This window comes from Eucalyptus grandis, chromosome 5 (assembly GCF_016545825.1).
Source record: "Eucalyptus grandis isolate ANBG69807.140 chromosome 5, ASM1654582v1, whole genome shotgun sequence".
NCBI classification, from domain to species: domain Eukaryota; kingdom Viridiplantae; phylum Streptophyta; class Magnoliopsida; order Myrtales; family Myrtaceae; genus Eucalyptus; species Eucalyptus grandis.
Window position 1 is genome coordinate 54367392 of NC_052616.1, and position 22495 is coordinate 54389886.

The window sequence follows — 22495 nt, forward strand, 5'->3', positions numbered from 1 at the left end:
GAGCGGGAGCATACGGCCATGGCTGCACCAGCTTCTCCTCTGCATTTTTCTCATCTTCGCACAACAAGGATGGAGGAGAAACCAATGGAAGGGAGAGAGGAAGAAGAGAGAAGAAGGAGAGAGAGAGAGAGAGAGAGAGAGAGAGAGAGAGAGAGAGAGAGAGAGAGATGGGACCATTCCCTTTTCTTTTTCTTTTCTTTAACCCAACAAAAATGACCCACCATGACCTCATGGATGATGTCACACTCCACTATCTCCCACAACCTTTCTCCAATGGGTCCATTTTATTTTTCCACCGGGGCACGAAACTTTGTACATTAATTTCTTTAATTCCATTCAATTCTCTCCCAATTGAGTCCAATTGAAGTCCATAAAATTAATCTAATGTCACCACACTTCAGTTCACATCTTCATTTTTCCATAGAACCAACTTAAGTCCTAAAAGCAAGACCAAAAGCGGGCCTACTAATTTCTCGAGCCAAAATAGCCATTCTCTGATTTAATTTCTGAAAAATTCTAATTACATGAAAAATCTTCCGAATATGAGTCAATGATCCTAAAATAATTTGTGACACACCCTGACTTCCAATTTCTGAATTCGATTTCAATTCCACGGTTAATTTCACTTTAGCACGATTTTAGCGCGGCTCAACCTACTGGGTAGCCTTTAGAAATTTTCATGCATTTGACCTGTGATTGATCATCTCAAGCCACAATGTACATCTTTGAAACATTGGCGACTTTCGGTTGTCGGGGTAATCTTAAGGTTTCAAATACGAACATAGGGTACCCAATCGACAAAAAAGTCGGTCTAATGCCGATCGACAAGAATTGTGCGATCTGATGGAATCACCCACACCTGATCACATGCCTCTGTCGAGTCGACCTATCTCCAATCTCTAATCGATTTTTAATTGTGTCGTAATGACCCTTGCAGATTAGCTTGGTCGAAAGATCGCTTCTTAGTCAAATTCTCGAGTCTGATGTATTAGAATTTCTTAACGGTTTCACCTAATAGACTAGTTTTCACATGAGTGGCCGACTCAAGGAAAAGAGCTATATGTGTGCCAACAAAATGCTCGTCTCAATTTATTGAAAATAGAATTGGAAAATCGGGATGTCACAATACAGCATGCAAAATTCGGATAAAATCAGATTGTGCAGTTCTTGAAATATTTCGATTAAAATACACGAATGACCTCCAAAAATTATGAAATTTTACCAGGTGATATTCAATATCCTAAGGTAGATTTTTCATGTAGACATCTAGGCCAGATTCTCTCTAGATAATTTACTATACACGGTCGAAGCTTCTGTTCCAAGTACAGAACAGTGCAGTTTAGCTGTCTCCGAAAAATCAAGGTTTCACCTACTTATCTTCCATCATTTCCTCTGAAATTTTGATATGTTATGCCTCAAGAGATCCCCTACAACTTTCATTAAGGGATCTAGGTGAGATTCTCAAAGGATAGTTACCATTTAGTCCACGAAGTCTCGGGAGTCCAGTACCATACTTCCAGATCTACCGTCTTCAAAAGAAAATCATTTCACTAGGCTACACTTACTAGTTTTACCTCATATTTGAGTATGTTAATAATCAGGACGTTTTCTACAACTTTTGGGAAGAAGTTGAAGTGAAATTCTTAGTAAAAAGTGACATGCAACACACAAAACCACACAGAGGTCGACGAAACAGTTTCAGATCTAGCATTTTCGTAGAGGGAGGGTTTCACCCCTCAAAACTCAGCCATTTTGTCCCAAATTTTATTATGTTATACTTTGAGATGTTTTCTACAACTTTTGTGAATAAGTCGAAGCCAAAATCCGACTCGAAACCCACATAAAAACCTCTACAACATTCTGGGTCAGGCGGTATAGACGAGAACAGAATACATTTTCAAGAACAACACACTCTAGCTTCGGTTTCTCACACCCTAAACATCCGAGATTTACCACCATTTCAAACACACATGCAAGACACACATGCAAGAGCAGACTATGGATCCCAACTTGCCTTTGTACCAAGCTACAACGGGCACGACGTGGGCCCATCTTCATCGTGTGTGAACCCTAGAGAAAGGAGAAAGGAGAGAGAACAGAAAAACCAGAAAAGCGAAGGGGAGAACAAGGAGGAGAAAGACAGCACAGTAGAAACAAAAAAAGCAAAAGAAAGAAACCGAAGAGGGAGAGCAGGATCGAGAGGAAAATGGGAGTCTCCAAAGCACCGTTGCCGCCACCGGCAACCCTCGACCTCAAAGGTCAAGAGTTACCCCCGCTCTCCCAATCAGGCGGTGTTGTCGCGGCCCTAGCTGAAAAGGTTGCTTGTGCCGCCACCGACCACCTCTCCAACAACCACCATCCCCGATGACTGCCACCGTGCTAGGGTCCCTGCAGTGTCGAGTCAGCCCCGTCGCAACACCAGCCTCGACCCACCACGAGATCCACCGCGTAGGGCTGTTGTTGCCTCACCAAGGCACGCCGTCGACCATTGTCGTGCTGCTTCCTCCGCTGTCGCCTGCTACTGCTGTTTCGCCACTAGATGCTGCTTCGCGTTCGCCGTCACTTGCCACCGCCATTCCGCCACCAGCCGCTCGAGTCGCCCTACCATTGAGCCCCCGTTCAAGGCCGCCACTTGCTGCTGCAAGCCGTCACTATACATCCATCTAGCCACCAAGCCCATAGTCACTGTCCATTCCGCCAACGACGCCTCGTCCGCAAGCAAAGAGAAAGATGTCCATCGGGTTGCGGCCGGGGTAGGGTTTCGCCAAAAACTAAGTCAGCGCGGGTCGCGAACCGGGTAGGGTTTTGATTTTCGGGTAGGCCGCGTCTAGGCTGAAGCAAGGCCTTTGGGCCAGTTTAATATTAGTTTCTTCTCTTGTGTTGGGCCGGGCTTATTTTACTTAGGTTTCTTTTTTAGGTGGGCTCATTTTTGAGCTGGACTGGGCCCACCGTTCAGGCCCAGTCCTATTGGGGCCTACCAAATTTGGCCCTCCCCTGATCGAGCTAAACCTAGGTTGAGTCAAACCGGACCCGACCCGGTTCGCCCATTTTTAAATTCAATTTTCTTTTAAAAAATTAGAAATAATTATTTTTAAAAAAAAAAATTAAAAATTAAAAACTTTGAAAATTAAAAATGTAAGGTTTGGTTAGGAATTGCCATGTCTTGCCTTTTTAGCATAATTAGACCTTTATTTTCTTGCACCTTGATTATATTGCATGTTTAATTTGTATACTTAATTATGTTTGATTGCACGTGCTAAAGTTTACTGCAATTATGATTTTGGTTGCAAGTTGTTACTTTAATAATTGCACACCCACATGATCACCTCACATGTTAGTGGATAGCTGTAAAATCAACTCAAACTACCTGACAAAAAAATTTTCTCTTAAAATGAATAAGATTAAGTACCGAAAGGCACTAATTGGTCAATTAGTGTAATCAAGTTCCTGACCCTAGATTTTCTAGTTGTGTAGGAAGTGAGGAACACTCTCATACCTCACTTGGTTTCTAGCCGACTCCAATAGGCTAGTGACGACTCATTTTTGCGAAATTTTTAAGAATACTCCAATGTCACACGAGGTATGGGCTTGGGAGAGCTCGCGCCTAATCATGGGCCTTAGGTCCGTCATTTAGGCAATACCTCTAAACCCCCCCTAAACCCACCCAAGGGATAGGTTGCGATTGGTTTTGGTTTTAAACCTTAGAGGACTTATGCCAAAATTAATTTGTTCAAAAATATTTCTATTTGGTAGCAGGGATTCCAAATACGCCCATAACATTAAAGATGTTAATATTTTTTTTGGAGAATGGGAGGTATAAGGGGAATTGTTCGCTTACATTTATCTTGTAGGGAGGTGTAGGAATGTATGGTTTATTTTTTTATATACGGAATGTTGTTTGCCTATAAATTGTTGTGTATGTATCCTTTGCATTGCACTACACCGTAGCACACACGACCTACCACCGGACCTAGGCTGCATAGGATCACTTAGGATGGTGTTGAGGTGGATACCACTCCAACTACAATCATGTAGTACGAGTCGCACATCTCAACCTCGAAATTTCTTTCTTAATGTCAGAGGTCCCCATCTTGGTCTGCGATCATGCGACACGGGTCGGTTCTTTGACGAAGCCGGAGTCATGGGTAACACGACTTAGCCACAAGCCTGCTGGTTCGGTCCGGTGATCCTATGGCTCCATTTTGAGCCATATATAGTAGAAATCAAATCTCATCCCATGTGCATATCTATGTAATTAAAAAGAAAAAAAACAGAGACAAAGGTTGGTGCCCATTGTAAGTATCATTTTCCTTTTATTTGCTTATTTTGTATTGAACTTTCATCTTGAAATTCGTGAACATCAATCGATTTCCCTCAGTGCTGTAGGCTTGTAATTGAAAAAAATTGGCAATCACTTTTGATAAGTGAACATTGAATGCAAGTTTTAAACACTTTAATTGGGCCTTGTTGAACACATGGTTTTGTTTAAATTTCTAGTTATGGGCTCGAAATCGCATTAAAAAAAATAAAAAATAAAAAGCTCGCAAGTTGTGATTATATATTTGGGCTCAAAAATTGAGATTACATTTTTAATCAAATTCTTTCCTTTTCACATTTTGGGACAAAATGCAAATCACATTTGTGTAAGATTCTCAAAATAGAAGTCACTTCATTTTTTGCAAGAGTAAAATCATAAAATCAATCTCTTCAAAAAAAAAAAAATGCCACTTTTGCATATAAAACTTTTAGAATAAGAGTGAATGTTCAATTGATAGCCGTCAATCAATCTTTTAATGATGTCCTTTCTCTTATGATAAAATCTTGGTGAAATACTAAAATCTCGTAATAAGGACTATAGAGCATGTATCGTGACCTCGATTTTGCTGTAAGAAGTGACCTCATTAAGAGATAACTTCCTCTCATTCACGTACTGACATTGCTGTCATTTTACAGATTAGGCGTGATACTCCTAGACATTCTCGTGTTTGACCACATAAAGAAGTTAATTCTAGAGTTAGGATAAGTGTTGATTTTTACTCTTATCTGTACAAGAGTTTCTTGTATTTTATTATTGTTCTCATTCTTGTTAAGAATCATGTTTTCCATTTGGAGTTTTGATTGTGAATTCAATTGTTGCTTTTGTAAATCACGCGAGTCACATTTTTTAATAATGGAATTCGGTTTCAGGAAAATCATCATAAAAAAGAAAAAAACACAAATTCAAAAGTGTTTCAAGCGAACCTTTACGTCTACCTTCCAAAATGAATTTCAAGAAAACGTTGCTTAAGGCCCTCTCTTCATGTGGTCGCTTTCTTGGGCAGGACGAGGAGTTTATCTGAGATCGGCATCGGCCCCTTCTAAAAGATAAAACCGTAGGCTCACGGAACTTGAGGAGCAAGCATGCGTCGAAGTTTCGTCAACACCAATCTTCCATAAAGGCGAAACGAAGTTGAATTCCGTTCTAAGAAGTTTCTTTATTAGCAAATGACTTAGGAGTCAGAATAGCCCGTCGATCTTGTTCACTTTGCATGATGAGACAAAGGAAGGGAGTTGCCAAGCATGGCGAATTCGAAGGAAGAGTCAACTGTATCGATTCCAATTATTCATTTCTGATACCGTTTCTAACATGACTTTCTTTTTATTGTCAGGGAGACATCAAGAGTACTAAGTTTTGTAATGTTCCAACAAATGCGATGGAGCATTATTAAGTCCTATTCATCTTAAACAAAGAAAGATTCAAATGAAACAGAGGGGCAATATTATCCATTCCTCCATAAGAGATACCTTGGGATGTTGATCACCCGACTTTGGAAAATGATGTATTTCATTCCTAAACTTGATTCTCTTTAACATAAATGAATGACATATCATTTTCTTTGGTACAGGATAGACTCAACAAAACAAAAAGGTTTGTCAAATAAAGAGTGGGATAGCAATGTTTGATTTAGAGAAAAATCTCTCCTTCACCCACCAATGAAGTGTGCTGGAACAACATTGTCAAATTCATCAAGAAGGATGTATCGTTTCTCAGTTGAACCTAACTAAGAATGGAGATAACTCGTTTCATCTCTCCTTCTTACAGGGTGACAAATGGAAAAAGGTTGCACCTTGACCATAGAAGCAGCACCTTCCACCAAGAAATCAAGAAAGCATCAAACATTTAAAGGCGAATGCAGGGGAAAGGTATTGTCGAGTTACCAAATATCCACGAAGGTGAATCTAAGAGATATTAGCACTCAAATGATGAAAGCGAATGAATGGTAATAATGTATTGTTTCCAACATTTCAATCCCTAAATATTTTTGCACTAACATATTCTTTTACATTCTTTACAAGGTTACCGGGTCGCCATGCCACAAGTAAGTACTCTTCTTCTCAAAAAAAAAAAAAGGAGAATTTTCATTACAAAAAAGAACCTTTGGCAATTTCTTAGAGACAAGCACAAAAATGAATAATTGAGAAAAGAAAAAAAAACTTTTGACAAACTTTTTGAGCATGCTTTTTATCTCAAAATTGTTTTCTCATTTTGAGGGTTATTCATTTTGAATCAAATTTCCCTATGGAGATTGGAGATTGATCTACTCAGATGATCTTGACAAAGTGAAATGGAGATGTTAATCATGCCAAACAAGAAGTGTTTAAGATGAAGAAAGGTAAGCCATTTCCAAACACATCCCTCAAACACTTTTGAGAGTTGAGTGAAAAGCGACCTTCTCTTAGAACAAAAGATTCGCATTGAGCGCAAAGATCGAAATGATAAAGGAGTTTCATTCATCAATCCCAAGCATCGTACTAATCTCTTGCTACCCCTTTGAGCCGAATAAAGATGATCTTTCAAAGTACCCTTGTCGAGAACGACCTTACGTTGGGGCAGCATAGGAAGGTTACGATCGTGTTGTAGAGCAAAAGATTGAGAAAGATTTTATTACTTTCACTTGCATCAATCTTCTGATGATAGCTTTATCCCAAGGTGAAGAAGAGCATTTCCTTCTCTACCCAAACACTGATACCCATTGTTTTAACCAATTTGGGTCTGAATTTTTATTTTTGAATCCCGAGCAGTGATCATCTCCCTTCACTAGGGCAATGCATAAGGATTGACCACATACAATCAACAATTGATGAGAAAACATGAAAAAACATCTCGGAAGTCATAAGAGCTCCAAAAGTTCAAAGAGCAAAAAGTTCGATAAAATTAGGGGCATGAAAAAGCAATGTGCCTGGTAAAAGTAAGGCCAATGTCCGTCAAGAAAAAGAGCCAAAAGACTGCATCTTATATGAAAGAAAAATTATCAAAATCCAAGTACCTGGGAAAAAAAAGAAAGAGATAAAACATCATCGCAAAGAGAAAAGGAAATTAGAGAAAAGAGCAAAGCTTCCATGCAAAAATGATTAGTCAAGGGATTTATGAGATGTGCAGTGTTTCAAAAGCTAAATGCTTTCAAAAGGTCAAGTGACCTGGTCACGATGCCATGACGATCACCGACTCTTAAAAACCTTCTTGAAAATTTTAAGTTTTTCAAGCCTTTCCCAGTCTACATTACAACCCTCTTCCAAAGTCTCTTTTGATTGGGTTGGTTTGAGTGAAAATGAGAATACCACTAAGAAGCTACTCCTTGAAGGAGTGGAAGTAATTCTATCTTATCTTATCTTCCAAGTTCTCGACTTGTAAATCTGATGAAGATAGCAACAAATGTTCCTTTATTAGCCTTAAAGCAATAATCCATTTGTTTAAGCCCTAACCAAGCCTATATTGTGGTCTTTTCAAAAGACCTTTCTAATCGATCAGATTGTGCTCATTGTGAATGTTTCTGAAAGCCTTTGACATGGGTTACGTGAGATACCCTCAGTAACCAGTTATCTCTCACATGAATGGATGGGATCAAGCAGCCATTTTATCGAGAGTGTGTGAGAAATCCTTTCTAACAAGGAAGCTCTAGTTTGGCATGCTTAATGAGCCTTTTTCACAAATCGTAGTCATTCTAATAAGAACTTGACTCCTAGAGAATTTGATGATTAATGATACATCCCCGAACAAGATGACAGTTTTGCGTCACATGATGTTGATTGACATCGAATGTTCTTTAAATCAGTCGGACTTAGCTTGATTAGCTTGTTCAATTAATGTTGCAATATTGCCAATACGTCTCTTGATGACATCCCTAATGACATTTGCTCAAGTGGAGTTTGATAGGATTCCTCAATGAACCCATGCAGTTTTTAAGGGGTTAGCGGGTGCTTCCCTAAAAATCAAAGGTTCATGGTCAACTTCAAACCATATCATCTACAAAGGTTCATGGTCAGCCTTAAACCATGTCATCTCCAAAGGTTCATGGTCAATCTTAAACCATATCATTTTTTAGTCTAGTCGAAACCCGTTGTTACACGGTGAGACTTCATCTTTTTCTTCTTATGACACGGCGTACTTCTATAGCCCAAGGTCTCTCTTTCTTCTTATGACATGGAGTGTTTCTGTAGCCCGGGGTCTTTCATTATTCTTATGACACGGCGTGCTTTTGTAGCCTGGGGTCTCTCTTTCTTCTTATGATACAGTGTGCTTCTGTAACCCGGGTCTTTCCTTCTTCTTATGACACGACATGCTTTTGTAGCCCGGGATCTCTCTTTCTTCTTATGACACGGCGTGCTTTTGTAGCCCGGGGTCTTTCCTTCTTCTTATGACACGGTGTGCTTTTGTAGCTCAGGGTCTCTCTTTCTTCTTATGACGCGACGTGCTTCTGTAGCTTGGGGTCTTTCCTTCTTCTTATGACACAGCATGCTTTTGTAGCCCGAGGTCTCTCTTTCTTCTTATGACACGGCGTCTTTCTTCTTATGACACGGCATTCTTTGCTTCTCTTTTCTCCTTATGACACGACATGGTATCTTCTTTCTTCTTATGACACGGCGTGCTTTTGCCTAGCCCTTCTTATGACACGGTCTCTCTTTCTTTTTATGACACAATGTGCTTTTGTAGCCCGAGGTCTCTCTTTCTTCTTATGACATGGCGTGCTTTTGTAACTCGGGGTCTTTCTTCTTCTTATGACACGGCGGCCCGAGGTCTCTCTTTCTTCTTATGACATGGCGTGCTTTTGTAACTCGGGGTCTTCTTTCTTCTTATGACACTCTTTCTTCTTATGACACAGTGTGCTTTTGTAGCCCGGGTTTTCCTTCTTCTTATGACATAGCATGCTTTTGTAGCTCGGAGTCTTTATTTATTCTTATGACATGGCGTACTTTTGGAGCCTGGGGTCTTTCTTCCTTTTATTGACAAAACATGCTTCCATAACTTTGAGTCCTTTCCGCCGACCTGATACGTGCCTATGCACCTAAGGTCTCTCTATCGCCAAAATAATTTAGGTGACTTCTGTCTTTGAATGCAACCTCGAATATAACCTCTTCAAGGTTGCATTCAAAGAGGGGCAGCTGTTGACACCTAATTTTCAAGTGCATAAAAAAAAGTTAAAAAATTATTTTTAATTAAATTTAAAGAAAACAACAAAAAAGCAAAAAAAAATGCTTAAGAGGGATCGGATCGGGCCTGATTTGGCCTTGGCTCGGCCCACACCCCAACTCTTCCTCCTAGGCCCATCGTCGCATGTGAAACCCTAAAGAAAGGAGAGAGGAGAGAGCAGAAAAACTAGAAAAGCAAAGGGGGAGAATGAGGAGGAGAAAGACAGCACACTAGAAACGAAAAAAAGTAGAAGAGAGAAACCAAAGAGGGAGAGTGAAGACTAGAGAGGAGAAGGGAGTCTCGGCACCGTCACCGCTACCAGCCTCAACTGACATCCTCGCTGCAGCCACCGGCAACCCCGACCTCAGAGGTCGAGGGTTACCCTTGCTCACCCGCCGAGGCGGTGTCGTCATGCCCTAGTCAAAAGGGCCGCCTGTGCCGCCACTGACCACACCTCTCCAACAACCGCCATCCCTGACGATTGCCACCATGCTTGGTCCCTACCGTGTCAAGTCAGCCCTGTCGCAACACCAGCCCCGACCCACCACGAGATCCACCACGTAAGGCCGTTGTTGCCTTGCCAAGGCACACTGTCGACCACCACTGTGTTGCTTCCCCCGCTGTCACCTGCTGCTGTTGTTTCGCCACTAGATGCTGCTTTGCCGTCGCCCACGCCACTTATTTCGCCACCAGGCTACCTGAGTCGGCCGCTGAGCCCCCGCCACCATGCCATGACTTGCCGTCAAGGCCGTTGTCGCCGCCACCGCCACCAAGCCGATAGTCACTGTCCATCTGCCCAGCGACGCCTCAGCCGCGAGCAAAGAGAAAGATGTTTATTGGGTCGCGGCTGGGTAGGGTTTCAGCAAAAAATCGGGTCAGGCGTGGGTCGCGAACCACGTAGGGTTTTGACTTTCATGCAAGCCGCGTCTGGGCCGAAGCAAGGCCTTTGGGCCGGTTTAATATTAGTTTCTTCTCTTGTGTTGGGCCGGGCTTAGTTTACTTAGGTTTCTTTTTTAGGTGGGCTTATTTTTTAGCTAAACGGGGCCCGTCGTTCAAGCCCAGTCCTATTGGGGCCTACCAAATTTGGCCTTTCCCGATCCGGGAACCCAGGTCAAGTCAAACCAGACTTGACCCGGTTCACCCATTTTTTTTAAATTAAAATTAAAAAATTTAAAAAAATTAAAAACTTCAAAAATTAAAAAATGTTAGGTTTGTTTAGAAATTGGCATGTCTTGCCTTTTTAGCATAATTAGACATTTATTTTCTTGCACCTCGATTATATGGCATGTTTAATTTGCATATTTAATTATGTTTGATTGCACGGCTAAAGTTTACTGCAATTATGATTTTAGTTGCAAGTTGTTACTTTAATGATTGCGCACCCGCATGATCACCTCACATATTAGTAGATAAGTGTAAAATCAACCCAAATTGCCTGACAAAAATCTTTTCTCTTAAAATGAATAAGATTAGGTATCGAAATGGCACTAATTAGTCAATTAGCGTAATCAAGTTCCCGACCCTAGATTCTCTAGTTGCGTAGAAAGTGAGGTACACTCTCATACCTAACTTGGTTCCTAGCCAACCCCAATAGGCTAGTGGCAACTCATTTTTGCGAAATTTTTAAGAATACCCCAATGTTACGCGAGGTATGGGCATGGGAGAGCTCTCGCCTAATCATGGTCCTTAGGTCGTCATTTAGGCAATACCCTAAACCTATTCCCTCCCCTCGAGGGATAGGTCGCGACAAGGCTGTTGAGATCGGGGTTCACTAGATCCAAGCTATGATGGACCAAATTTCGTCCAACTAATTAATTAGTCGTGACAAATCTTATTAGTATAGATGATTTAATTTAATGGATGAACTTAGGGCTCAAGACAATTTAATAATGCCTTGTATGATTATTGTATGTACCAAAGTCTTACTATAGTACCTAATTTAATCTCTAATGTGCATGAATTAATATGGCCAGCCACCTAGGTCTTATTTACATGAAATTATGACACATTTACTAATTTATTTCAATATTGCTGCCCTCTAGCCAATTACAAGCCATGCAAAAATGGCTAAAATTCCAAAATATGCTTAAAATAGCCTAAACTAGGGTCATGATGAAGACTATTCTCCTTGGCCACTAAGATTTCATGCAAGAAGAGTCTTGAACAAGCCTAGATCTTCCTCCTCATCGTTCCCTCTAAGTTGGCAGCCCCTACTTCTTCTTCATTTTTCTTCATCTCTCATTTCTCTTACACTCTCTCTCGCCAAGCACCTCTCTCTCTCTCTCTCTCTCTCTCTCTCTCTCTCGTTCCCTCCTTCTCATCGCAGTTAACCAACAACCTCAGGACACTCTCAAGCTGACGGCGAGCCTAGAAGGAGGAAACCGAAGTGCTACGATCATCAAGGCAAGGAGAAGCGGCATTCTCCTAATTCCTTTGATCTTCTTGGGACTTGGTTTTGTAGAATAGGAATATTTGTTGTTGTTCCCCATGTTTGTTTGTTTTTGCGGCTTTGCATGTGTGCTGTGATGATGAAATAGAGCTGTTGAGATGCTGTGGAAGTGTGTTTTGAAGGAAAAAATGACATGCATATTGGTTTTGAGGTTCGGATTGTGCTGCATGTGGTTTTGGTATTTGTGGTTAGCTTGTAGGAGTTTTTGATCTATGATTGACGATAAATTCGCATGTGCTCTGTATGGTTTGATGGTTGCCCTAAGAATTCATGGGATCCATTCGATGCAAGAATTTCATGAAATCGTGCACTGTGGATTGGATTTCCTGAACTGGAAACCGATAGACCTTATCTATTTGTTAATTTTATGGAGTTTGTTGTGGTTCAAATTTGAGGCTTCCACATGAAAGTTGTACAATACATCTTGATATACCTATATCAATTAGGTGATATGATTGGTACGGAGGCCTACTCATTTACGGTGTCTGATCTGGCCAGCGTAGTAGGAACAGTGACCTGATTACCTTCCTGAATTTTTATAAAATTTTCCTCTTCGATTTTGGACTTGCTCCCGTCATAAAAGTTGTAAAGGACATTCTAATTTATAATATATCCAAATTTCTAGATTTTTTGACATGTTTAAGGCTGTTAGATGAGTATATCTTGAAGATCGGACGCTCTGTTCTAGTGAACCAAATTCTTTGTTATTTTTTGCAACTTGCTGCTCTTTATACAAATTGTGTTGGACTTAGTTTTCTTCATGAAAAATGTTTTTTTAAAGTACCTATAGCATATTAAAATTTTAGAATTTTTCGAGTTCATTTATTATGATTTTGATTTCAATTTCAATTTCGATTTCTGCAGCGGTGCAATTCTGATCGGTTTTTCCTTTGGTCCTAGTTTTATTAAATTTCTATGGGAAGACGATGGAATCTCAAATTGTGGTCTACTAATGATAGTAACTGCATTCATTTGGCTACCCAATGGAATATATTGGCTTTAATATAATACCGTTTTTTTTCGTGAAATTTAAGCTAGAAATGGGAGGATTTTTTGTTTTTTAGTGTGCTGTGAGTCAGTGAATTGTTTGTGATGACTTAGTGGTCATTTTGGTGTCACGTGTATCCCATGGGGTACATTGTATAATGTATGATTGCGATGTCATTGCATTAGTGCAATATGTCTGTGATACAAGAGATGGATTGATATATGTAATGCCCAAGGCTAATGAACCTTGGATGTCCAATGATGGCGTGGAGTGGACGTCAGAGGTGAATGCCTTGACTAATAACCAAGATGCCCTGATTGTAAGTAGGGATGCCTAGGCTGGTGACAAACCCCCTTGACGCTCAACTCAAATGCCTAATGATGGCCTGGAGTGGATGTCGAAGGCGAATGCCCTAACTAACAATCAAGACACCCTGGAGTAGGGATGCCTGGCATATGGGAACCGTGAATGCCTAGTTAGTGAATGAAAGGTCACTACTAGATCCGCCTACATGTATTGGTAGAGCAGTGAAACAGGGATGGACCCCGATGATATTGTGCACGACAAATGAGAAGTGTGGTGCATCCATTGCATAGTAGTGTGACTCATGTGATTGAACATGACGCGTGTTGCATAAGTGCATGCTGGCACTACTTGTGTGATTGTAAATGGCCTAAGGTATGTCATGCGGTCATACTTGTGTGCTTGCTTACTTAGATATTGTGTCCTAGGAATCAATAATCAATTAGATTGAGCGGTTTATGAGTTCACTGTTTCTCTTGCTAAGCATTAGCTCACTCCTGTTATTATTTTTCAGATTAATAGCTATGTTGCCAATCCCTGCATCCCCCATCTCCCACTATGGAGCGCCCGTGGTGTTAGAGGGTGAGCACCATGAGTTCACTAACTTGGATTTTCCGAGCACGATGTTTGTTTAGTACACAATTGTATTGTTAGTGGACATAGGACACCTAACCTGATTTCGTACCGTTTTGTTGCCATATTTGTGTTGATGGACGGTTGACTGATAGGACCTGGTGCAGGTAATGAGAATGATGTAAAGGAGTAGGAGTTGGTGTAGATCGGAGTGTGGAGAAGTATTCATGCTTGTTTGTTTGACACGACCGTAACATTTTGGGGCATAGGATCGTGTAGTCGGGTTGGATGGATGGATGGAGAGTAGCGAGGTGTACAGCAGGGTTAGGGAGATAGACTTTTTTTTGAGTTCTCCCAATTAAATCCTCTCTTTTGATATACATTCCGTTGCCCGATGTAAATATGAGTATGTAAGTAATGAAAGCATGATTCCCTTTACTATTGATGTCTTTAGTGACGCATGTATAATTCATGTTATAAATGCTAACCTTTACAAAAGACTTCCACTTGCGTGATAACTTAAGGTAAAGACGGAATAGGGATTGGCGATGTGGCGGATTGGGACATCACACAAGCAAGGTTGCGGCTAACATGATCTTGGCGAGCTCAAGCTTACCTGAGGCCAGCGACTCGCGGCTCACCAATTCTGCAATTCAACACTCGCCCAAGGTTGATGAGCTCAAGCTTACCTATGGTTGGCACCGCAAGCCTTGAACCAAAATATGCCCAATCATTTAGAAAACAAAACATTATAAATGATTAAATTAAGGACAGCGCTATTTCCACCTCTTATATGACTAAATCCATATAATCTTCACCTAAAACACAAAATTACCCTCTACATTTAATTGCAATTTAAATCAATGGTCCTAAATTTATTTACTTTCCTTTTCTATCTACCATTAGTTATGAATTTCATATGTTTAGTTTTGTTTATTGTAGATTTTCCATATATATTAAAGGCATGATGTCTTTTTTTAATTTTTGTAAGATATTGCTTCCATAAAAATTTGTTTTGTCAAAGATTGAATTTTCCAAAAAAGAAAGTTCACTTCTTTTCTATGTTGTAGATTAAAATTATGGATAAATTTTTAAGTAAATGTAATATAATTAAATCAAAACATTGCATAAAGTAAGAAATTTTTTTGGGAAAATGCAAATGGAATTTCATTTTTTGGATTGACGAAAATTAATGTCATCCACGAATCTTTAAAAAAAAGAAATATCAAGATACCTCATTGTGCGTATTGTTTTTGGTGTACTCCTAGATATTCTTCTAATGTATTACATGCTCTATATAAAAATATCTTGCCAATATAGTAAGGAAAAATATAAATGTTTTGATATAGTCAAAACATAGACTTGATAAATATTTTAGACTAATGAAGTTCATAAAAAATTTACTAAGAAAGTGAGCTTTTGATATAAGACGGACAAAAAAAAGAGAGGTTGCTATAAGATCAATAATGAAGAAGAGACTTTTCAATTTCATACTATATCAAAAAATATATTTTTTCTCTTCCTATTAGTAAGATAATTTTACATGTAAAATGTTAGATGAATATATGAGAATTTACTTTTCTTTGATACACTAAAAAGTGAAATCTGTGAAATGCTTAATTATGGTAACTATACTAAATAAAAATTTAAAAAAAATAGAAAAAAGAAGGAGTGGGCCATTTCCTAAAACTGCAATTGAAAAATTGATGCCAGTTTATCTTTTTGATGTAAAGGGGGTGGATTTAGTTATTTATGGGTGAAAATAGCGTCACCCTAAATAACTCTTTTGATCGTGTTCATCAAAGGGGGTGGATTTAGTTATTTATGGGTGAAAATAGCATCACCTGTCCTAAATTAGGCAGATTTTTCACTAATCGTTTAAAAATAAATCCAATTTTTTTTTCTTTTACAGAGTTAGTAACACTGATTTAGGCATTGTCGAATCTTTATTTCTTCGATTTTGAGATTTTCTCTTTTTAAGACAAAAATCATTATTATGCGAAGCAATGATCCCTGCAGGAACTGAATTGGTTCTATCCATCCAATTCGATGCACAAGACAGAAGTGCTAAACCAAGGGTTTTGTATTAGGAGAATACTAGGCTTACTAAGATTAGTTTATACAACTAATTTATTACATGAGGTATCGGGCTATTATTGATCCCAATATATAACGGATTTTTTAGAGGATGGCTTACAATCTTACATATTTCTTTGTAAAACAGTTTTGTAAACTAGTTTTAATGAATCTAACTCTGTGGTTTGAGGTTTTAACTTGTCGAACATATATTACTTTTCCTCTTTTGATCAATAAAAAGGTTTGTTTGATCAATATGGACAATCGTTTGAAAATTAACTATGAGCATTCTATTGTTTCCTTCAGCCGTTGTGCTTATCTACTCTAATCAGATGAGGTCTACGGTTACGACGAAGTTCAAATATGCTTGGATTTGGGAGATTTCTATGGCTATTGAACCCATGAAAAGCTATGGGAGAGTAGAAGTGAAGCTTAAATTTTCAACAAAGCAATTGTGACTTGGCTTAATAGTCGAGTCAAGGTGGCAATCATTGAAAGCATGTCTTGAATTGGGGCCCGTCGATCAATATTCGGCCTGATCAAAGTGAAGTACATGGAACCGAATTCAATTAGGATTACACGGAATATACGTTTTCATGTTACGCTATTCAATACTATGCTTGGCTGTCAATTAAGTTCCTTACACTCATATTTTCATGTGGCCTCAGTCTTCCCAAAAGTTAAAAATAGTACCGTGAATATTGGCGAATTCTCATATCTCATTCTGTAATTTTTGAGTTAGAGTTGATTCCCAATTCCCGAGCATTCCGTTAAGGGCGCATCGTAAGCATTTTATTCAGTTTGGACAATGGTGGTGCTGCTTGGCTGTGAACAGGTTGGTCAAATTGTCAGATTTCCTTTAGTCCCATGAATTGCCTTTCAGAATAGCAAAAGGTATTTTCAAGTTGAACTTTGTCGGTTACGCATCTGATCATATTGGGAACGGGAGGGGCTTAAATAGATAGACTATTCAAGTTAACGGACCAACAGTGGACTTTTGTACAAGATAATAAGGACTAAAAAGAAAGACTACAAGAAAATCTCAAGAATCGGTGGCAGTCAAGGTTGTACGTCAACATAGCCCAAGAGCCCGAAAGTTCCGCTGAGAGCTGACAGAATAGGATTCTTTACTTTTAAGTATCGGTACCCGCACGTCTCGCTCTCACTTGGGGAAATTTTACGTGCCAGAGTTCAAACGGTACTGTTGACAGTCATACTTAGACCACAAGCTTATAATGACTAAAAAGATAAGACTACAATAAAATCTCAAGAACCAACTAAAGCCAAAGGTAATATATCCATCAGAGCATGAGTTCGTCCTTCACCATCTCCCTCCCTCCCTCTTCTCTTCTCCATCAGTTTGTTCATCGGCGACTCTCACACAAGCGAAGCAGCACTTACTTATACCGCCTTCAAATGCTCCGGCACCAAACAATTCCTTCCTGGTTCCACCTACCAAAAAAACCTCAATGAACTCCTCTCATCACTTTCCTCCGCCGCCAATTCTGCCGGCAACAACAGCAGCAGCAGCGGCGGATTCTCCAACGCCACTGCTGGCAGCCTACCAGACCAGGCCTACGGGATCTTCCTCTGCCGTGGCGACATCGATGCCCTGACATGCAGCAACTGTATGGGCACCGCAGCCCAAAAGATTGGCCGGCAATGCCCCGGAAAAAGAACCTCCATCATCTGGTATGACCTATGCATGCTGAGGTACTCGAATCATCCCATTTACTCGGTCATGCAAACAGCCCCTGCGTCGACACATGCGAACAGCTCGAGCATCACAGACGACCCATCTCGGTTCATTCAACTCCTGGGAGAGGCCTCGGAGGATGTAGCATGGAAGGCCCCGAGCAGCAGATCGGGGAAGAAAGTGGCCGCTGCAGAGGCGGAGCTCACGGACTCGCCACAGCTTTACATGCTCGCTGAGTACACACCCGACTTGACGCCATCGGACTGCCGCAAATGCCTCCGTTGGACAATCGCACATCTCCCTCAGGGGACGCCAGGAGGAAGAGTGTTGACTGCCAGCTGCAACGTGAGGTTTAGGGAGGACCGCTTTTACAATGCTACCGCGTTGGGGACTGTGGTGGCGGTGGGAGGGCCACCACCGGTCTAGCTTCCTTCTGCTCCTGCTCCGTGTTAGAAAATTTTGGATGTATGTGCTGCAGAAGTATGATTTTGGTATTGATGATAGTTTTTAATTAGTGATGTTGTGTGCAAGTGTATGGTGTAGCTTATAGATGATGGACAAGGAATAGACTAGGATAATTGAAGGACAAAGAACATGGGATATGGGAAATAGTTTCATTAGTTGGATAAAATAATTTTACAATAGTTGAAGGAAGTGTTGGTGGAGGAGCTTCAAGATATGGAGTATTATCTCATGCTCCTCTCACCCTCTTACATTTGTGGTCCCCTCTTTCTTATTTATAGGGTGCTCTACCAACATTCTAGATTTGTGTAGAATGTTGTCTACTTTGGCTTAATCTAGAGAGTTCTAGATTGTAGCTTATCCTCTCTTCTTCTAGGGAGATCTACACATGTGCTTCTACATTTTTCTCTTTATTCCAAAAACTTTATATAGGGAATTCTAGAAGTTTAGCAACTCTAGGAAATTCTAGAAAATGGATCACCATTTCCAACACTCCGGCAACCGGACCTAAAGGTACCTAGTTTCGTTCTACATTTTTTTTTTCTTTTTAGTTTCCCTCTCTTTGCAGCAATTTCGGAGATTAAAATTACTGTTTTTTGCTTGGGAAATAGTCAATTTTCTTTACAAGAGGTGTTTGATCGCAGCTGAATTTCCATCATCATATTATGATATTGTCGTCAATTTAATTTCATTTAATAGGACAAAAGTAAAAGATAGACTTAATCTACCTAAACGAACACAATCATAATCATTGATCATATAAATCTTATCATAATATCCACACATTTAAATGTTACGATGAACATTATATGAATTCCTTATAATTTTTTACCAAAAAAACGCCATCTTAAAGTCAAGTCGTGAGCGAGTGGATGCATACATTTCCCGGTAAATACGGGCACGAGTGGACCACAAGGGACTGACAGCAATTTGCCATTGATGGATTCCACTCAAAGTCAACTGACCGACTAACAAGAGCCCTTTCAAGTTGGCTTTTCCGAACAATGCCCGGGAAACCAAATCTCCCTTATAAATTGATTTACAAAGTAATTTGTCGGACAATTTCTCTTTGTAACTTGTTACAGATACCGATACTAATAATGCAGTAATTACATATATAGTACTTGTAATCTCCATTTCCTAATTTTGAAATGGTGCTCCACGTAAGAATTTGTCTTTGATTTCTTCTCTTTTATTTTTCGCATTCACTTTCTTCTAAAAAGCTTTTCAGATTAGTTTGTTAATTATCTATTGCACGTAATGATACTTGCGCAGGAAAAAGTAAAAAATCTACTATGATAACCATCGCCATTATTGTTACTCTTGGAGGTGTTATGGTACTTCTCTTTCTCACTTGTTGTGTCCTTCGAAGAAAAAGAAAGAAGAGACATGAAGTCATCAACGGAAAGAATGGTAAATTGACTATTTGCCTTTATTTTCTCATAAACTATCTGTATAATGAAAATTGAGCATCTTCTGAAAATTCTTTATTTTTCATGAGGAATTAGATATATTAATCATTCAAATTAAGAGTCTGTTTGACATAAATGTAACATATGTAACAAAAAGATCAAGGACAATATTCAATACTGGAAAGATCAGGTTCTTCATGTTCTTTCAACTTTCAAAGGTATACTTGACTCCACAAGCATGTGTAATGCCATCAAGAAAAGGAATAGTTTGGCAATGTAATAGCTCGTTCCTGGCCTTTTAGATGAAATAGAGGCATCAATTCCACAAAAATTTCACCATGGACCTATGAAAATCTCTCCCTTTCAAGGTTGGTAAATCAGAACAATCCAAATTCCCAACCACCAATATCCCTAGGAGGAAAATAAAGCTAAAGGGCACCTTCCAGACTTGCTCAGAGAAATTGCACCCAAAGAAATATAGGATCTAATCTCAGTGCTTTCAAGATACAAAAAACAGAAAGTTTGGCCTTGATTAGAAGATTATCTATTAATTGATAGATATATAGGCAGCTTATCTTGTATAGCCAACCAAAATACGAATCCAAACCAAAGTACCTAAGGTCAAAGCCAAATCAACCAATCCCATTCAGCTAGCGTGCCTCAATTCCTGACAATCTCCCAAGTTGAAGCAGAGGAAAGAATGTCATTCGATGCTGCAAAAAGAAGACTAGGGAAAAATTACCCCACAAATAGCTGCCTGGATTAATATCAAGTCTTCAGCTCGCATTGAGCCATTTCCATTTAGTGTGAGAAATTATATTTTTTAAGAAAAGTAGAATCATAGACTACTCTCCGCGGATATGCATTTAGCGAGGTCCCATTAGGATGCCATCATTCATGCCTGAGTGATATAGATTTACCATTACCAACCACATAACAAGGCATTAAAACACTCCCAATCTTTAACGATTCCCTCCGACGATAGGTAGCATCCGCATTGCAATTAACAAACTTAACACTACCCTCATCATGAAGAAGTAATGATGACATATGATTCATCTCATTACTTTGTTTCCTATAGTATTGTAGAATTTTTTTTCCCTTCATGACCAATCAAGAGAGGAAAGATTGCTTTGGGGAAACAACCATGCCAGTCTAATCCCGTGCCTTCATTGTGATTATGTTGCCAAGCATTGGCAACCCTGTAAACGCCATAAGGAGCCACTATTGATGTAGTGTGATAATCAAATTGTGTTGATGGGTAATGTAGGTGCCAAGGGGCTTACCACTGTGGAGTCCTTGCGATTTGACTTGGCTACAACACAAGCAACAACAAACTATTTCTCTCCTGAAAATAAGTTGGGTGAAGGTGGATCTGGTGAAGTTTTCCAGGTACGTATGACATATCTATAAAAAACAATCAAGACTGCTTTACATGTGAATTGTAAGTAACGACGTCGAAGAAAAAGAAACATGTGAAGCTTTTCTATGTTAGTTTTTAAGTTGTTATAAAGGAATTAACAATACGTACAAAACACTTTAGGGTAGACTTCCTAATGGACAACAAATTGCCGTGAAGAGGCTATCTCGAAGGTCAAGACAAGGTGATGAAGAATTTAAGAATGAAATTCTATTAGTTGCATAGCTTCAACACGGAAACCTTGTAAGACTGCTTGGATTTTGCTTGGAGGGAGACGAAAAGTTGCTAGGCTACGAGTTTTTGCCAAATAAAAGCCTTGATTACTTCTTATGTGGTATGTTACAGTTGAACCTTCTTATGTGCAAAATGTATAATTTTCTAGAAATCATATATCCAAAGCTTTCACTGGTTGTGGAAACTTTAAAATTAAGCCATTTTTGTTCTTTCAATTGATCATAGTTTAAGCTACCTTTGAATGAGAATACATATATTTTGGTATTGCATGATGAAACTTTGCCTTGAATTTTCCAATAGGTGCTATGTGCTAGATCATTAACGAATTTTGGTGCAAAGGTACAGATCCCGAGAAAAGGGGACAGTTGGATTGGCCATTACGTCATAAAATTGTTTTTGGGATTGCAAGAGGAATGCTCTATCTACACAAAGATTCTCGTCTCCGGATCATCCATCATGACCTTAAATGTAGCAATATCTTATTATACAGTGAAATGAACCCCAAGGTTTCAGATTTTGGCATGGCAAGGATTTTTGGAGTTGACCAAACTCAAGCAAGCACAAACAAAATCGTGGGGACTTTGTAAGTCTTGGTTTTAAAATGGATGACTTTGTAACTAGATGCCAAACTTGCTCATTTGATCTATTTAAGAATGCTCATCAATCTGCATCAAAATATGCAATTATACATATGGCTAATGTTCGAATTTGCAGTGGTTACAAGTCTCCAGAATATGCGATGCATGGAGAGTTCTCAGTGAAATCCGATGTATATAGTTTTGGCATAATACTTCTAGAGATCATCTGTGGCAAGAAGAATAACTACTACCACCAACTGGACGGGGGTGAATATCTTGCTAGTTATGTAAGTTTCACCATGCTACCACAACAAATATTTACACTGCATTTTTGTAATTTTCGACAAGTGAAATTGAAATTTCTTCGTAAAACGTAGTCCTTTAGCCTATAGAAACACTTTTATAACTATTACTCGATTCCTTGGTCATGTATGGTTTTTTTGCAAAATTCAAATGTCTTGCATGATGAGTCGTCAAATTAATGCCATGATTATGTGAAGATTTTCCCAACTTATTATTGCAGGTGTGGAATCAATGGAGAGATGGCAGGCCCTTGGAAGTGTTGGACCCGGCTATCGTGGATTCATATTCAAGAGATGGAGTGCTTCGATGCTTTCACATTTGCTTACTATGCATTCAAGAAGATCCGACTATTAGACCCACTATGACAACCGTAGTTCTCATGCTCAACAGCAATTCCTTTACCTTGCCATCGCCTCAACATCCCGCCTTCTTCCGAAGTAGCTTGTTGAGACCAAGCATTCAAATGGAAGAACTTAAATCGAACCAATCTCTCAGGAGGACTATGCCTTCGTCAACAAATGGCGTGTCGGTTACTGAATTGTGCCCCCAATGA

General features: G+C 39.5%; 1 pseudogene; it reads left to right on the plus strand.

Moving 5' to 3' along the window:
* The first annotated feature begins 20664 nt into the window (after nucleotides 1–20664).
* Nucleotides 20665–22495, plus strand: LOC120294031 (annotated as a pseudogene).